Source organism: Macaca fascicularis, chromosome 4 (genome assembly GCF_037993035.2).
Source record: "Macaca fascicularis isolate 582-1 chromosome 4, T2T-MFA8v1.1".
NCBI classification, from domain to species: domain Eukaryota; kingdom Metazoa; phylum Chordata; class Mammalia; order Primates; family Cercopithecidae; genus Macaca; species Macaca fascicularis.
In genome coordinates, this window is record NC_088378.1 from 25,164,453 (window position 1) to 25,181,162 (window position 16,710).

The following is a 16,710-nucleotide window of genomic DNA, read 5'->3' on the forward strand; positions in this document are numbered from 1 at the left end:
GGAGAATACCATCTAGAGAAGAAGAAAATAATTATAGCAAACATTTATATATCACTTATTATATGCCAGGTGGTGATCTAAATGCATTTAGTCTTCACAACAACCCTGAGATGAAAATATTACAGCTCTTCTTTAAAAAAAAAAAAAAATTCACTTCATTGAGGTTTAATTGACATAAATAAGCTATACTAATAATGTATAAATGTGATGAGTTTGGAGATATGTATACACCTGTGAAACCACAACCACAATCTATGCCATAAGCCCATCCATCACCACCCAAAGTTTCTTCCTGCCTCATTGATTAGTGTGTATGAGAGATAAAAGCATTTAGCATGAGATCTGCCCCCTTAGCAAGTTATTAAGTATATAATATAGTATTGCTAACTATAGGCGCTATGCTGTACAGTAGATCTTTAGGATTTAATCATCTTGTATAACCAAAACTTCGTATATTTGACTAATACTTACCTGTTTTCTCCCATTCTCACTTCTAGCCAACACCATTCCACTCTTTACTTCCACGAGTTTAACTATTTTCGAATCATCATACAAGTGGTATTATGTAGTATTTGTCCTTCTTGTGTCTGGCTTATTTCATTTAGCATAAGGCACTCTTTTATCAAGAAAAAACTGAGGTCTAACTTGTTCAGGGTCACACAGCTAGTAAGAGGCAGAACCAGGAAACTAATGCAGGCAGTCTGGCTTCAGAATTCGAACTCTTGACCATTATTACACTGTGCTTGCCATTCAACAAAGCCAACATGAAATGCAGTAATAAGCAAAGGTGGAGGATGTAGGAGGACAGACACAGAGAGACAGACGGAGACCCGACAGCACTTGCAGTCCTGTTTCCAGCAGTCTCTGCTTTTCCTGAAAGTTAGTTATGTAAATCAAAAAAGTCCTATTTTGCATGTGTCTACCTAATACAATACCATGTTTACACACCATTATCATAGAGCTGGATCGTAAGCATAGAAACTGAAAGCAATTTAAAAATTGTGTATATTAAAGGAAAAGGGTATTTTGTATTATTCACCTTTAATTTACTAAAGTACAACTTGGAAATTGTTCACAGGTGTTAGAATTTTGGTAGATTCCTGACATGAAGGCATGAAAAGTTAAGACCTAATATCCCTAAAAGCTAAAGAATCTCTTAAAATTTACAAGAAAAAGAACTACACAAATGGAAAAATAGGCAAAAATGAATGAAAAGACATTTAAGGGATAAGTAAATGTCAATGGCCATTAAGCACAGAAAAGGATGTTCTGTTCAGAATGAAAAAAATATATAAATTAACATTTTTCACTTGTCAGACAAAAGGCTAAACTTTTGACCACATAATCTTCTTAATCAGCCTACCAGGAAACAGGCACTATAATATCTTACTGGGAGGAAAGCAAAGGATTATTCTCTGCAAATGGAAATCTAGCAATAAGAACTGTACATTGGAATATATTACATGTGAATTTACCTTTCAACCCAGTAATCATGCTTCTACAAATCTAGCCTGAAGACACTGTGGTAGGCAGAATTCGAAAATGGCCCTCAAGATTCTCAGGCCTCAAACACAAATGCAAGCACTGCTGTGAAGGAATTTTTGCAGATGCAACTAAAATCTTTAATCAGTTGACTTTAAAATAGGAGATTATGGGGGTGGGCTTGACCTAATCAAAAAGCGATTTAAAAGTGGAATGTTCTCTAACTGGTCACAAAAGGTCAGAGAGATTCAAAGAATGAGAGGAATACGGTATAATGGAAGTTCTCCATTGATGAAATGCAAAAGGACACATAACACCCGAGAGTAGCCTCGAGAAACCACAAAGAAGTCCCTAGCTAACAGCCACAGAAAATTCAGGCACACCATACTAGACTTCTGACCTACAAAACTGTGAGTTAATAAAGGGGTGTTGTTTTAATCCACTGGATTTGTAAGAATTTGTTACATGACAAATATATATAGAAGTATGTATGTGTGTGTGTGTATATATATATATATAGACACACTGGCAAGTACAATATAAGCCAAGGCTATTAATTTTGGCATCATTTATAACACTAAAAGACTTGAAAGAACCCAAGTGTCCACCAATAAGACTGGATAAACTCTAGCACATCCACATAATGGACTATTATGCAACTGTGGGGGGGAAAAAAGGATAAGAAAGAGCTCTCTATACTGCTACAGAGTCATCTCCAAGATAAGCAATAGAAAAATGCAAAGGGCGGGTGAGTATAGCAGACTATATTTCACTTACATCTAGAGGGAAAGAAAATACGCATTTTTTTTTTTATTTCTAAACAGTTGTGTTTATTCCAACAAAAATAAACGTCACTTTCAGTTACCAGGGATAACTTAACTAATAGAGTTAGAAGAATTTTTCTTAAATGATCGTTATTTAATTCTAAGAACACTTTTATTATCACTATAGTATTCTGTTATATTTTGATTTCACGATACTAGTGATGGATAAACTGGTTTGTATAATCTTTTTTTAATTCATTTTTTATTTCAATAGGCTTTGGGGGAACAGATGGTGTTTGGATATATGAATAAATTATTTAGTGTCAATTTCTGAGATTCTAGTGAACCCAACACCCAAGCAGTGTACACTGTACACAATGTGTAGTCTTTGATCCCTCACCCCTCTCCTACCCTTTCCCCCCAAGTCTCCAAAGTCCACTGTATCATTCTTATGCCTTTGTGTCCTCACAGCTAAGATCCCATATCTGGGTGAGAACATATAATGTTTGGTTTTCCATTCCAGTGTTACTTAACTAAGAATAATAGTCTCCGATTCCATCCAGGTTGCTACAAATGCCATTATTTCATTCCTTTATTATGGCTGAGTAGTATTACATGGTACATATTACCACATTTTCTTTATCCACCCAGTGATTACCCAGCCCCATACAAGTAAAATGCTGTGGAAGATCCACTGGAGAGACTAAACCCCTCACCGGTATGGGGAACACCACTGTCCCAGTGGAACCTTGACCACACCCTGGAGCCCTATTCTTCCTCTCTGGACCTGAGCCAAACTGTGAGTGTCACAGAGCAGGGATAGTATGTGCTCCACTCAACACTGCACACACAGTTCCTTGACCACAGTGCCAAGCAAATGGCAGGCACTCCCTGTGTATCTGCTGAATAAATAAATAAATGAATGAACAAACCCGCCCCCCCACACACACACACAACAAAAGGGATGTAATTACTGATGTGAAAGAAATACAAATAACAATCAAAGACTACTATGAACACCTCTATGCAAACAACCTAGAAAACCTAGAAGAAATGGATAAATTCCTGGACACATATGCTCCACCAAGACTGAACCAGGAACAAAGTGATTCCCAGAAAAGGCCAGTAACAAACTCCAAAATTGAATCAGCAATAAATAGTCTACCAACCAAAAAAAGCCCAGGACCAGGTGGACTCACAGCTGAATTTTACCAGATGTACAGATAAGAGCTGGTATCATTCCTAATAAAATTATTTCAAAAAATTGTAGAGAAGGACTCCTACCTAACTCATTCTATGAGGCCAGCATCATTCTGATAACAAAACCCAGCAGAGATACAACAACAACAAAAAAAACTTCAGGTCAATATCTTTTTTATTTATTTATTATTATTTTTTTTTTTGAGATGGAGTTTCAGTCTTTTTGCCCAGGCTGGAATGTAGTGGCACAATCTCGGCTCACTGCAATCTCTGCCTTTTGGGTTCAAGCAATTCTCCTGCCTCAGCCTCCTGGGTAGCTGGGATTACAGGTATGTGCCACCATGCCTGGCTAGATTTATATTTTTAGAAGAGATGGGGTTTCACCAACGTTGGTCAGGCTGGTCTCGAACTCCTGACCTCAGGTAATCCACCTGCCTGGGGCCTCCAAAGTACTGGGATTACAGGCGTGAGCCACCGTGCCCAGCCCAGGCCAATATCTTTGACGAACTTGATGCAAAAATCCTCAACAAAATACTTGCAAACGAAATACAGCAGCACATCAAAAAACTAATCCACCACCATCAAGTAGGCTTTACCCCTTGGATGCAAAGTTGGTTCAACATATGCAAATCAATAACATAATCCATCACATAAACAGGACTAAAGACAAAAACCAAATGATAGATGCAGAAAAGCCTTTCAATAAACTTCAACATCCTTCGTGTTAAAAACTCTCAATAGACTAGATATTGAAGGAACATAGCTCAAAATAATAAAAATCTTCTATGACAAACTCACAGCCAACATCATACCATTTACGCAAAAGCAGGAAACATTCTCCTTGAAAACTGGCACAAGACAAGGATGTCCTCTCTCACCATCCCTGTTCAACATAGTATTGCAAGTCTTGGCCAGAGCAATCAGGTAAGAGAAAGAAAGAAAGGCCATCCAAATAGGAAGACAGGAAGCCAAACTTTCCCTATTTGCAGACGGCATGATTCTATGTCTAGAGAACCCGAGAGTCTTGGTCCAAAAGCTCCTTCAGCTGATAAACAACTTCAGAAAAGATTCAGGATACAAAATCAACACACAAAAATCACTAGCATTCCTATACTCCAACAATAGCCAAGTCAAGAGACAAATCAGGAATTCAATCCTATTCACAACTGCCACAAAAATGAAATGAAATGAAATAAATACAATACAATACAATACAATACAATACAATACAATACAATACAATACAATACAATACAATACAATACAATACAATACAGTACCGTACCGTACCGTACCGTACCATACCATACCATACCATACCTAGGAGTACAGAAAACCAGGAAGAAGAACTCTACAATGAGAATAACAAAACACGGCTTAAAGAACTCAGAGATGACACAAACAAATGGAAAAACGTTCGATGTTTATGGATAGAATCAATATTATAATGGGCATACTGCGCAAAGCAATTTATAGATTCAATGATATTCCTATCAAACTAACAATGACATCCTTCACAGAACTAGAAAAAAATATTTGAAAATTCATACGAAACCAAAAAAGAGCCTGAATAGCCAAGGCAATCCTAAGCAAAAAGAACAAAGCTGGCGGTACCATGTTACCTGACTTGGAAGGACTATAGTTATCAAAATAGTACAATATTGGTACAAAAATAGACAATCAATGGAATAGAATAGAAAGCCCAGAAATAAGGCTGCACGCTTACAACTATCTGATCATCAACAAAGCTGACAAAAACAAGCAATGAGGAAAGAACTCCCTGTTTGATAAATGTGCTGAGACAACTGGCTAGCCATAAGCAGAAAGTTGAAACTGGACCCCCTTTCTTTATATCATATACAAAAATTAGCTCAAGATGGATTAAAGACTTAAAAGTAAAACCCGAAACTATAAAAACCCTGGAAGACAATATAGGCAATACCATTCCGACATACAAACAGGCAAACATTTTGCTTTTGGATGCTTGGAGTGTTGATTCACCAGCTAGAAACCTGTGTGGCCTGTGGCACCTTTGCCTGAATTTTGCTCAGGCCCACTGGGTTCATTCCACCCACTCGCCACTCGGCCTGGCAAGCTGTGCTCAGCTCATGCTACCAACGCAGATCCCATGCCTGCCCAGGATGAGCCAGACATGAAGGGGTGAGGGTTACGTGTGTGAGTGAACGAGCATGGGGTCCAGCCACTGCTCAAAACCAGGTGTGCCAGCTGCAGCAGGGTGGGCAGGTCCAGGCACTGGCATGAGTGCCAGCTCCCTGTTAAGCTGCAGCTGGACCAGGCATAAAGCAAGCAGCTTCTACTATGGGCATCAGGAAACACAGCAGTGTCCAAAATCCTGGAGATGCCAGGAACCACAGAGTCCCAAAGAGGGTGTCACAGCCATGGATCAAGGATCTCCTAGGTCTGGGCTACGTGAAGGGCTAAAGTTCTTCTTTCTTTCTCTCTACTCTCTTTCTTATTGCCCTCAACAGGGTGAGCATGAGTGGGAGGCGTGTTTCAGCCCTGTTTGTGTTATTGCTCTTTCAGTCCTCCCATTTGGTGGGTCCCAAGTTCTTGTCCCACATTCAGGAATAATGAAATATGTAGACAACCAGAGGGTGAGCAAAGCAAAGAGGTGCTTTATTGAGCAACAATGCAGCTCTCAGGAGACCAGAAGTAAAGACTTTCTGCAGGCTGGTCGTCTTGATGTCTACTCAGCACTCAGCTGAGAGGAGACCCACAATGTGTATCTCCTCTCCACAGGCAGGTCGTCCTGATGTCTGCTCAGCTCTCAGCTGAGAGGAGATGCACAGTGTGTAGCTCCTCTCCACAGGCAGGGCATCCTGACATCTGCCCAAGTCTGGCTGAGTCTGGGGCTTTTATGGGCTTCAGAGGGAACAAAGTGCATGCTGATTGGTCCATGGGCAACCACAGTCAGGCTCGGAAAAAGCACCGTAAGTCCTCACTCCGGTCTGCAGAACTGGCAGCCTGGTCCTCATACTTCAGGCCAACCCTGAATCAAAGGTGGGGCTTCACCAGGGACCCACCACTGTCTATCCACAGGCAGCTGAGTGGCTGCAGCTGTGCCTGGGAGGGTGGGACTACCACCAGCTCCATGGGGCATGCAGCCCCAGTCTTACCTTTCACAATGAAGCTGGCATCATGGCAGTCACTGCTCCAGATGGGCCACTACTGCCATCAATTTCATGACAAAGACACCAAAACCAATTGTGACAAGAGCAAAAATTCACAAATGGGATCTAATTAACTTTAAGTGCTTCCTCACAGCATAAGTATCAACACACTAAACAGACAACCTACAGTATGAGAGAAAGTATTTATGAACTATGCATCTGACAAGTATCTAATATCCAGCATCTATAAGAAAATTAAAGAAATTTGCAAAAAGAAAATCCCATTAAAAGGTGGTCAAAGGACATGAACAGGCACTTTTCAAAAGAAGACATATATGCAGCCAAGAAGCACATGAAAAAAGCACAATATTACTGATCATTAGAGACATGCAAATCAAAACCAAAATAGATGCCATCTCACACCAGTCAGAATGGCTATTATCAAAAAAGTAAAAGAGTAACAGATGATGGTGAAATTGTGGAGAAAAGAGAACTCTTATACACTGTTGCTGAGAGTATAAATTAGTTCAACCATTGTGGAAAGCATTGTGGCAATTGTCCCCAAAGAGCGACAAATAGAACTACCATTCAACCCAGCAATCCCATTACTGGGTGTAATGGTTAATACTGAGTGTCAACTTGTTGAATTGAAGGATGCAAAGTATTGACCCTGGGTATGTCTGTGAGGGTGTTGCCAAAGGAAATTAACATTTGAGTCAGTGGGCTAGGGAAGGCAGACCTACCCTTAATCTGATGGGCACCATCTAATCAGCTGCCAGTGAACATAAAGCAGGCAGAAAAACATGAAAAGACAAGACTGGCATAGCTTCCAAGCCTACATCTTTCTCCTGTGATGGATGCTTCCTTCCCTCAGACATCAGACTCCAAGTTCTTTAGCTTTGAGACTCAGACTGGCTCTCCTTGCTCTTCAAGCTTGCAGGCAGCCTATTGTGGGACCTTCTGATTGTGTAAATTAATACTTAATACACTCCCCTTTATATGTATATTTATATCTATCCTATTAGTTCTGCTCTCTAGGGAACACTGACTAATATAGATTTTGGTACCAGGAGTAGTTCTAGAGGAAGAGAATATTAAGGTTGGAATTCTTTCATTAGTTTTGGGGTTTCTAGAGGACTCTCCTTCTAAAAGTACGGAGAACACTGAGAGTCACTGGCATGAACTGTTTAGAGAGTTATGCAAAATAAATGTATTTGACACTCCTAATTCACCACTCATGAGAGACGAGGAATTCAGTGACTCTATATGTAATACGGTTTGACTGTATGTGGAAATCCAAGGAACATAATGAAGTTGGTTGGTTGCTCCTAAGTTCAGTGAACAAAGTGATGAAAGAAAATGATGAACTCAGAGATTCTGTCTCCTGGCTTCAGAAGAAGATACTGAGCCTCAAATCTGCTAAAATTGCCCTGATTGAGAGTTTTATCTCCTGCAGAAAAAGAGCAGAAATTGTGGAAAAACAGGCATGTGAGTGGCTGACCTGCAACAAAAGCTGCATGCACAGCCTCGCCAGGTGTCTACTGTTAAAGTGAGGGCATTGATTGGAAAAGAATTGGACCCTACAACTTTGAATGGGGACATGTGCGAGGACCCTGTAGAACTGGGGACACTAAGTTTGTACACTCTGATGAACCTTTTTTTTGCCAGAAGAAACAGCTTCCCCATCCCCAGTAGTGGCAACATCCCCTCCCCAACCCATGGTGCCATCAGCCTTTCCACTTTTGTGGGAGGAGATAAACCCTGCACTGCCTGAGGCAAAAGTGATGGCCTCCCCTGAGGCAGTTGTCAGGCAAAAGAATGTTGATTCTCCTCAGGAGCTAGCCCCAACACCCTGTTTCCTTCTAGACCTATAACTGCACTAAAGTCATGCAGGCCCCTAAAGGTGAGGTTGAGAGCATGATCTATGAGGAAATGCACTACACTCAAAAAGAACTGCTTGAGTTCTCCAATTTATATAAACAGAAATCTGGAGAACAGGCATGGGAATGGATATTAAGGGTATGGGATAACGATGGGAGGAACACCGAGCTGAATCAGGCTGAATTTATTGATTTGGCCCAACTAAGTAGGGCCTCTGCATTTAATGTTGCAGCTCGAGAAGTTGAAAAATGTTCTAATCATTTAGTTGCTCAGTTAGTTGAAATATGGATTAAAAGATGGCCCAATGTGAGCATGCTGGAAATTCCTGATGTCCCTTGGTTTAATGCAGAGGAAGGGATCTCAAGTCTTAGGGAGATTAAGATGGTGAAGTTGATTAGTCGCTTTAGATCTACTCATCCCAGCTGGGAGGTTCCAGAAGATATACCCTTGACCAATGCCTTGCAAAATAGATTTGTGAGGGCCTCACCTACATCTGTGAAGAGCCCCGTAATCGCTCTTCTCTGTATGCCAGATCTAAATGTGGGAACCGAATTCACTCAACTACAAAATTTAAATAAAATAAGAATAACTGGATCCCGAGGTGGCGATGGCCAAAGAGTGGTACTCAACCGTCAAAGGCCAGGTGGGTGTAGCTACTGTAATGGACACCAGAGACAAAACAGCAATCAGAATAGTCCGACTCCTGTTTAGCTCTGGCATTGGCTAATCACGGTGTTCCTAGAAGTGAAACTGATAGGAAGCCTACTACATTCCTACTTCATTAATATAAGCAGAAAACTTCTAGGTCGAACAGACAAAAGACTACTTTGAATTATAAAAACAGAGAATCGCGGCCCCTCAATCCATTTCCAGACAAGCCAGTTCACAGACTCAGAATCCCTTGAATGAAGGGAGGCTGAGTCCCCTCAAGGAAGGACCCTACTACATTACTGACAATTTATGCAGTGAATTTTTCTCCCATCCTTCCCCAAGGAGACCTCTGGCCTTTTACCCAGGGCAACTGTGCACTGAGGAAAGGGAAATGATCAGACATTTTGGGGACTGATGGACACTGGCTCTGAGCTGATGTTGATTCCAGGGGATCCAAAATGTCACTGTTGTCCTCCAGTTAAAACAGTGGCTTATGGCCATCAGGTAATTAATGGAGTTTTACCTCAGGTCCGACTTAGAGTGTGTACAGTGGATCTCTGGACTCACCCTGTAGTCTTTTCCCCAGTGCCAGAATGCATAATTGTCACAGACATACTTAGCAGCTGGCAGAACCCCCACCTACGTTCTCTGACTGGTATGGTGAGGGCTATTATGGTGGGAAAGGCCAAATAGAAGCCATTATACCTGCCTCTACCTAGAAAAATACTAAATCAAAAATAATATTGCACTCCTGGAGAAACTGCAAAGATTAGTGCCACCATCAAGGACTTGAAAGACGCAGGGGTGGGGATTCCTAACACAGCCCGATTCAATTCTCCTATTTGGCCTGTGCAGAAGACAGATGGATCTTGAAGAATGCTACTGGATTATCCTAAGCTTAACAAAGTGGTGACTCCAACTGCAGCTGCTATACCAGATGTGGTTTCACTGCTTCAGTAAATTAACACATCTCCTGGTACCTGGTATGCAGTCACTGACTTGGCAAATGCCTTTATCTCCGTTCCTATCCATAAGGCCCACCAGAAGCAATTTGTCTTCAGCTGGCAAGGCCAGCAATAAACCTTTCCTGTTCTACCTCAGAGGTATATCAACTCTCCAGCTTTGTATCATAATCTTATCCAGAGAGAACTTGATCGCTTTTTGCTTCTGCAAGATATCACACTGGTCCATTACATTGATAACTAAGCTGATTGGATCAAGTGAGCAGGAAGTAGCAAACACAGTGGACTTATTGCTGAGACATTTGCGTGCCAGAGGATGAAAAATAAATCCAACTAAAATTCAGGGACCTTCCACCTCAGTAAAATGTCTAGGGGTCCAGTGGTGTGGGGTCTGTCAAGATATTCCTTCTAACGTGAAGAATAAGTTGCTGCATTTGGCCCCTCCTACAAACAAGAAAGAGGCACAACGCCTAGTGAGCCTATTTGGATTTTGGAGGTGACACATTCCTCACTTGGGTGTGTTACTCTGTCCCATTTATTGAATTACCTGAAAGGCTGCCAGTTTTCAGTGGGGTCCAGAACAGAAGAAGGCTCTGCAACAGACCCAGGCTGCTGTGCAAGCTGCTCTGCCACTTGGGCCATATGACTCAGCAGATCCAATGGTGCTTGAGGCATCAGTGGCAGATAGAGATGCTGTTTGGAGCCTTTGGCAGACCCCCATAGGTGAATCACAGCAGAGGCCGCTAAGATTTTGGAGCAAGGCCCTGCCTTCTTCAGATAACTACTCTCCTTCTGAGAGGCAGCACTTGGCCTGTTGCTGAGCTTTTGTGGAAACTGAACGTATGCTATGGCTTCAAGTTGACAAGAGGTGAACTTGTGATGGTTAATAGTGAGCGTCAACTTGATTGGATTGAAGGATGCAAAGTATTGATCCTAGGTGTGTCTGTGTGGGTGTCGCCAAAGGAAATTAACATTTGAATCAGTGGGATGGGGAAGGCAGACCTTTAATCTGGTGGACACAATCTAATCAACTGCCCTTGAATATAAAGCAGGGAGAAAAACATGAAAAGGTGAGACTGGCTTAACCTCCCAGCCTACATCTTTCTTCCATGCTGGATGCTTTCCTGCACTCAAACGTTGGAATCCAAGTTCTTGAGTTGGAGACTTGGACTGACTCTCCTCACTCCTCGAACTTGTAGATAGCCTATTTTGGGACCTTGTGATCTTGTAAGTTAATACTTAATAAACTCCTCTTTTTATATATATAGTATCCTATTAGTTCTATGCCTCTAGGGAACCCTGACTAATACACTAGGTATACAACCAAAGGAGTATAAATCATTCAACCAAAAAGACATGCATACAAATGTTCACTGCAGCACTATTCACAACAGCAAAGACATGGATCTTGAAGAATGCTAGCTGCTGTACCAGATGCGGTTTCATTGCTTGAGTAAATTAACACATCTCCTGGTACCTGGTATGTAGCCATTGACTTGGCAAATGCCTTTATCTCTGTTCCTGTCCATAAGGCCCACCAGAAGCAATCTGCCTTCAGCTGGAACGGCCAGCAATATACCTTTACTGTCCTACCTCAGAGGTATATCAACTCTCCAGCTTTGTGTCATAATCTTACCCAGAGAGAACTTGGATAAGGTGAGACATGGAATCAACCTAAATGCCCATCAATGGCAAATTGAATAAAGAAAATGTGGACATATATACCATAGAATACTATGCAGCATTAAAAAAGAACAAGATCATGTCTTTCATGGGAACATGAATGGAGTTGGTGACAATCTAATGCACAAACAGAAAATCAAATACCACATGTTTTCAGGTGTAAGTGGGAGCTAAATGATGAGAACTCATGGACACAAAGAGAGGAACAACAGACACTAGGGCCTATTAGAGGGTAGGGGGTGGAGGAGGGAGAGGAACAGAAAAGATAACTATTAGGTACTAGGCTTAGTACCTGGGTGATGAAATAATCTGCACAACAAATCTCTGTAACATGAGTTTACCTATATAAGAATCCTACACATGTACCACTGAAGCTAAAATAAGAATTTTTAAAAAATGAATACAGAAAGAAAACAAGATCAAGTTATTAGGGAGGCAAATTCTATCAGGTGGTAATTTATTGCCTATAGAGAGGGAAGAATCAATAATGATTTCCAGGTTTCCGGTTCACTAAATTGTGTGACTAATAGTACCATACACTGAGAAAAACAGGAAACAGAATTGATTTGGGAAAGAGAAAACATTACATTCAGTTGTAGACACAGTAAGACTAAGATGCCTGTGACTGTTCCAGATGCCCATTGTCTGGTAGGGTTCTAATTATAAAATTGGCAGTCAAGTCATATAGGTCAAAGAGTTGTCAGTGCGTAACTGAAGCCATGGAATTGGATGAGATCACTCTGGAGGCCATAGGACAAACAAAGGAAAAGAAGTCTACAAGGACAACTATGCAGGAGAGACCAGAAAAGAAGGAAGAGAACAAGAAGTAAGTAATGCTGTAGTCACAGAAACAGAAAATTACACTAAGGAGTAGACAAACCATGTCAAATATTCCAAAGTGGTAAATTAAGTTAAAGGGTATAGGGATGTGACATGATTTAGTTGTGTCTCCACCCAAATCTCATTTTGAATTATAGTTCCCATAATCCCCACATGTGATGGTTAATACTGAGTGTCAACTTGATTGGATTGAAGGATGCAAAGTTTTGATCCTGTGTTTGTCTGTGAGGGTGTTGCCAAGGGAGATTAACATTTGAGTCAGTGGGCTGGGAAAGGCAGACCCACCCTTAATCTGGGTAGGCACCCTCTAATCAGCTGCCTGTGTGCCTAGAATATAAAGCAGGCAGAAAAAATGTGAAAAGACTAGACTGGCCTAGCCTCTCAGCCTACATTTTTCTCCCTTTGATATACAGATATAGATACATACATACATACATACATACATACATAGATAGATAGATAGATAGATAGATAGATAGATAGATAGACAGACAGACAGACAGACAGATAGATAGATATAGAGAGACATATCCTACTAGTTCTGTTCCTCTAAAGAACCCTGACTAATACACCATATGTCATGGAAGAGACATGGTGGTAACTGAATCATGGGGGCAGTTACCCCCATGCTGCTTTCATGATAGTGAGTTATCATGAGATATGATGGTTTTATAAGGGACTTTTCCCCCTTTGCTCAGCACTTCTCTTGCCTGCTACCACGTGATGAAGGATGTGTTTGCTTCCCCTTCCACCATGATTGTAAGTTTCCTGAGGTCTCCCTAGCCATGCTGAACTGTGAGTCAACTAAACTTCTTTCCTTTATAAATAACCCAGTCTCAAGTATGTCTTTATTAGCGCATGACAAACTAATACAGGGAGGTTCCATTAGATTAGGGAGTTATATATTTATTGGGTTTTGGCAGAACAATTTAAGTTAGGTAGTTGGGCAAAGATGCCAGGTTATGGTGGCTTCCCTGGTTGACAGAAGAGAAAAAAGTGTAGAGACTTAAAGCACAGGCAAAATTTTCAGGAAGCTTAGGGTGGAGGGAAAGAAATAAAACTACCGTGTGGTAAATAAAAGAAGGCATAGACCAAAAGAGTTGTTTGTTTTAAAAGGAACTCATATACATGTTTAAATCATGACAGAAAGCAGTGATCTTTCTACAGGGTTAAAACATAATGTCTTTGGGAGAAACAGAGTAATATAACTGCAGTTAACTGTCTTAAGACCAAACAGAAAACAAATTTTTCCATAAGTGGAAAGATATAGTTGAATATACCCCACAGAGACACATGAAAACTTAAGAGAACAAACATTGAAGCCATCATTTTGGACTATATCATAAAACTAATTTGTACTTGTTTCCCATAATCAATCTAATAAAACCAATCATATTAGAATAATTATTTTCACTGGATCCATATAATGTGCTAGATTTATATACATTGAAGACAGCCTACTTTCTCTAAGGTACTCCCATTGTAGTGGGAAATCTAGGCACATAAATGACTAACGATGAAACTACAGGCATACCTTATTCTATTGCATGTCACTTATTGTACTTTGCAGATAATATGCTTTTTTGCATATTTAAGATGTGTGGCAACGTTACATCAAACAAGTTTACTGGTGTCATTTTTCTAACAGCATGTGTTCACTTTGTGTCTCTGCATCACATTTTGGTAATTCTCACAATATTACAAACTTTTCATAATTATTCTGTTATGATGACCTGTGATTAGTAACCTTTGATGTTACTATTGTAATTATTTTGGGGCACCATGAACCATACCCAGATAAGACAACAAACTTAACGGATAAATGTTGTTCTTATTGTTCCACCAACTGGTCATTCACCTATCTTTCTCTTTCTCCTGGGGCCTCCTTATTACCTGAGACACAACAATATCAAGATTATGGCAATTAGTAACCTTATAAAACCACTAAGGGTTCAAATAAAAGGAAAAGTTGAGTGTATCTCACTGTACATCAAAAGCTAAAAGTGACTAAGCTTGGTGAGGACAGCATGTCAAAAGCTAAGACAGGCCAAAAACTGGGCCTCTTTTGCCAATTAGCCAAGTTGTGCATGCAAAGAAAAAGTTCTTTAAGGATATTAAAAGTGTTACTCCAGGAAACACATGAATGATAACAAAATGAAACAACCTTATTGCTGATATGAAGAAAGTTTGAGTGATTTGAACAGAAAATCAAACCAATCACAGCATTACCTTAAGCCAAACCCTAACCCACAGAAGGCTCTCACTCTATTTAACTTTAATAAGGCTGAGAGAAATGAGGGAGCTACAGAAGGAAAGTTTGAAGTTAACAGGTTGGTTCATGGGATTCAGGGAAAGAAGCTGTCTGAATAACATGGAAGTACAAGGTGAAGTAGCAAGTGCTGATGTAGAAGTTGCAAGTTATCCAGAAGATCTAGCTAAGATAATTGATGAAGTTAGCTACATTAAAGAGATTTTTCTTTTTCTCTTTTTCTTTTTTTTTTTTTTGAGATTGAGTCTCACTCTGTCGCCCAGGCTGGAATGCAATGGCTCAATCTAGGCTCACTGCAACCTCCACCTCCCAGGTTCAAGTGATTCTCCTGCCTCAGCCTCCCATGTAGCTGGGATTACAGACACGTGCCACCATGTCCAGTTGATTTTTGTATTTTTAGTAGACACGGGGTTTCAACATGTTGGCCAGGCTGCTCTCGAACTCCTGACCTCAGGTGATCTCCCCACCTCGGCCTCCCAAAGTGCTGGGATCACAGGCATGAACCATGACACCCGGCCAAGAGATTTTCAATGCAAACAAAATAGCCTTATATTGGAAGAAGATATCGTCTAGGACTTTCATAGCTCGAAAGGAGAAGTCAATGCGTGGATCCAAAGCATCAAAAGATAGGCTAACTCTCTTCTTAAGAGCTAATGCAGATGGTGACTTTAAGCAGAAGCCAATGCCCATTTACCATTCCAAAAATCCTGGAGCACTGGAAAATCTACTCTGCCTATGCTATATAAATGGAAAAATAAAGTAAATGACAGTACATATGTGACTGCATGAGTTTACCGCATATTTTAAGCCTACCATTGAAAATTACTGCTCAGTAAAAAGATTCCTTTCAAAATACTACTGCTCATTGACAATGCAACAGGTCATCCAAGAGCTCTGATGGAGATGTTTAAGGAGATTAGTATTGTTTTTGTGCCTGCTAAGATAACATCCATTCTGTAGCCCATAAATCAAGGAGTAATTTTGACTTTCAAATATTTAAGAAATATATTTTGTAAAGCTATAGTTGCCATAAATAGTGATTCCTCTGACAGATCTGGGCAAAGTAAATTGAAAACCTTCTGGAAAGGATTCACCATTAAGATGCCACATCTGTGATTCATGAAAAGAGGTCAAAATATCAACATTAAAAGAAGTTTGGAAGAAGCTGATTCTAACCCTAATGGATGACTTAAAGAAGTTCAGTACTTCAGTAGAACAAGTAACTGCAGACGTGGTAGAAATAGCAGGAAAACTAGAATTAAAAGTGGAGCCTGAAGATGTGACTGAATCACTGCAATCTTAAGATCAAAATCAAACAGATGAGTTGAGTTGTTTCTTATGGATGAGCAAAGATGGAATCCACTCCTGTAGAACATGCTGTGAACATTGTTGAAATAACAACAAAGGACTTAAAATATTGCATAAACTTAGTTGATAAAGCAGTGAGTGGGATGAGAGGATTGGCTTCAATTCTAAAAGAAGTTCTACGGTGGGTAAAATGCTATCAAAAAGCATCAAATACTTCAGAGAAATCTTTCATGAAAGGAGTCAATTGATGCAGTGAACTTCACTGTTCTCTTATTTTCAGAAATTGCCAGAGGCACCCCAGCCCATAACAACCAACACACTGATCAGTCAGCTGCCATCGACAGTGAGGTAAGATTCTCCACCAGCAAAACAGATTACAACTCACTGAAGGCTCAGATGTTCATTAGCATTTTTAGCGATAAAGTACTTTTAATTAAGCAATAAACATTTTTTAGACATATTTCTACTGCACACTTTAGACTAAAGTATAGTGTAGACATAACTTTTACATGGGAAAACAAAAAATTTGTGTGACTTCC

General features: G+C 40.3%; 1 protein-coding gene across 11 annotated transcripts in view; it reads right to left on the reverse strand.

Annotated features, from left to right (window-relative positions):
- The window catches only part of TBC1D32 (TBC1 domain family member 32), a 226,664-nt gene that overhangs the window by 123,433 nt on the left and 86,521 nt on the right, over nucleotides 1-16,710 (reverse strand). The window lies entirely within an intron of this gene.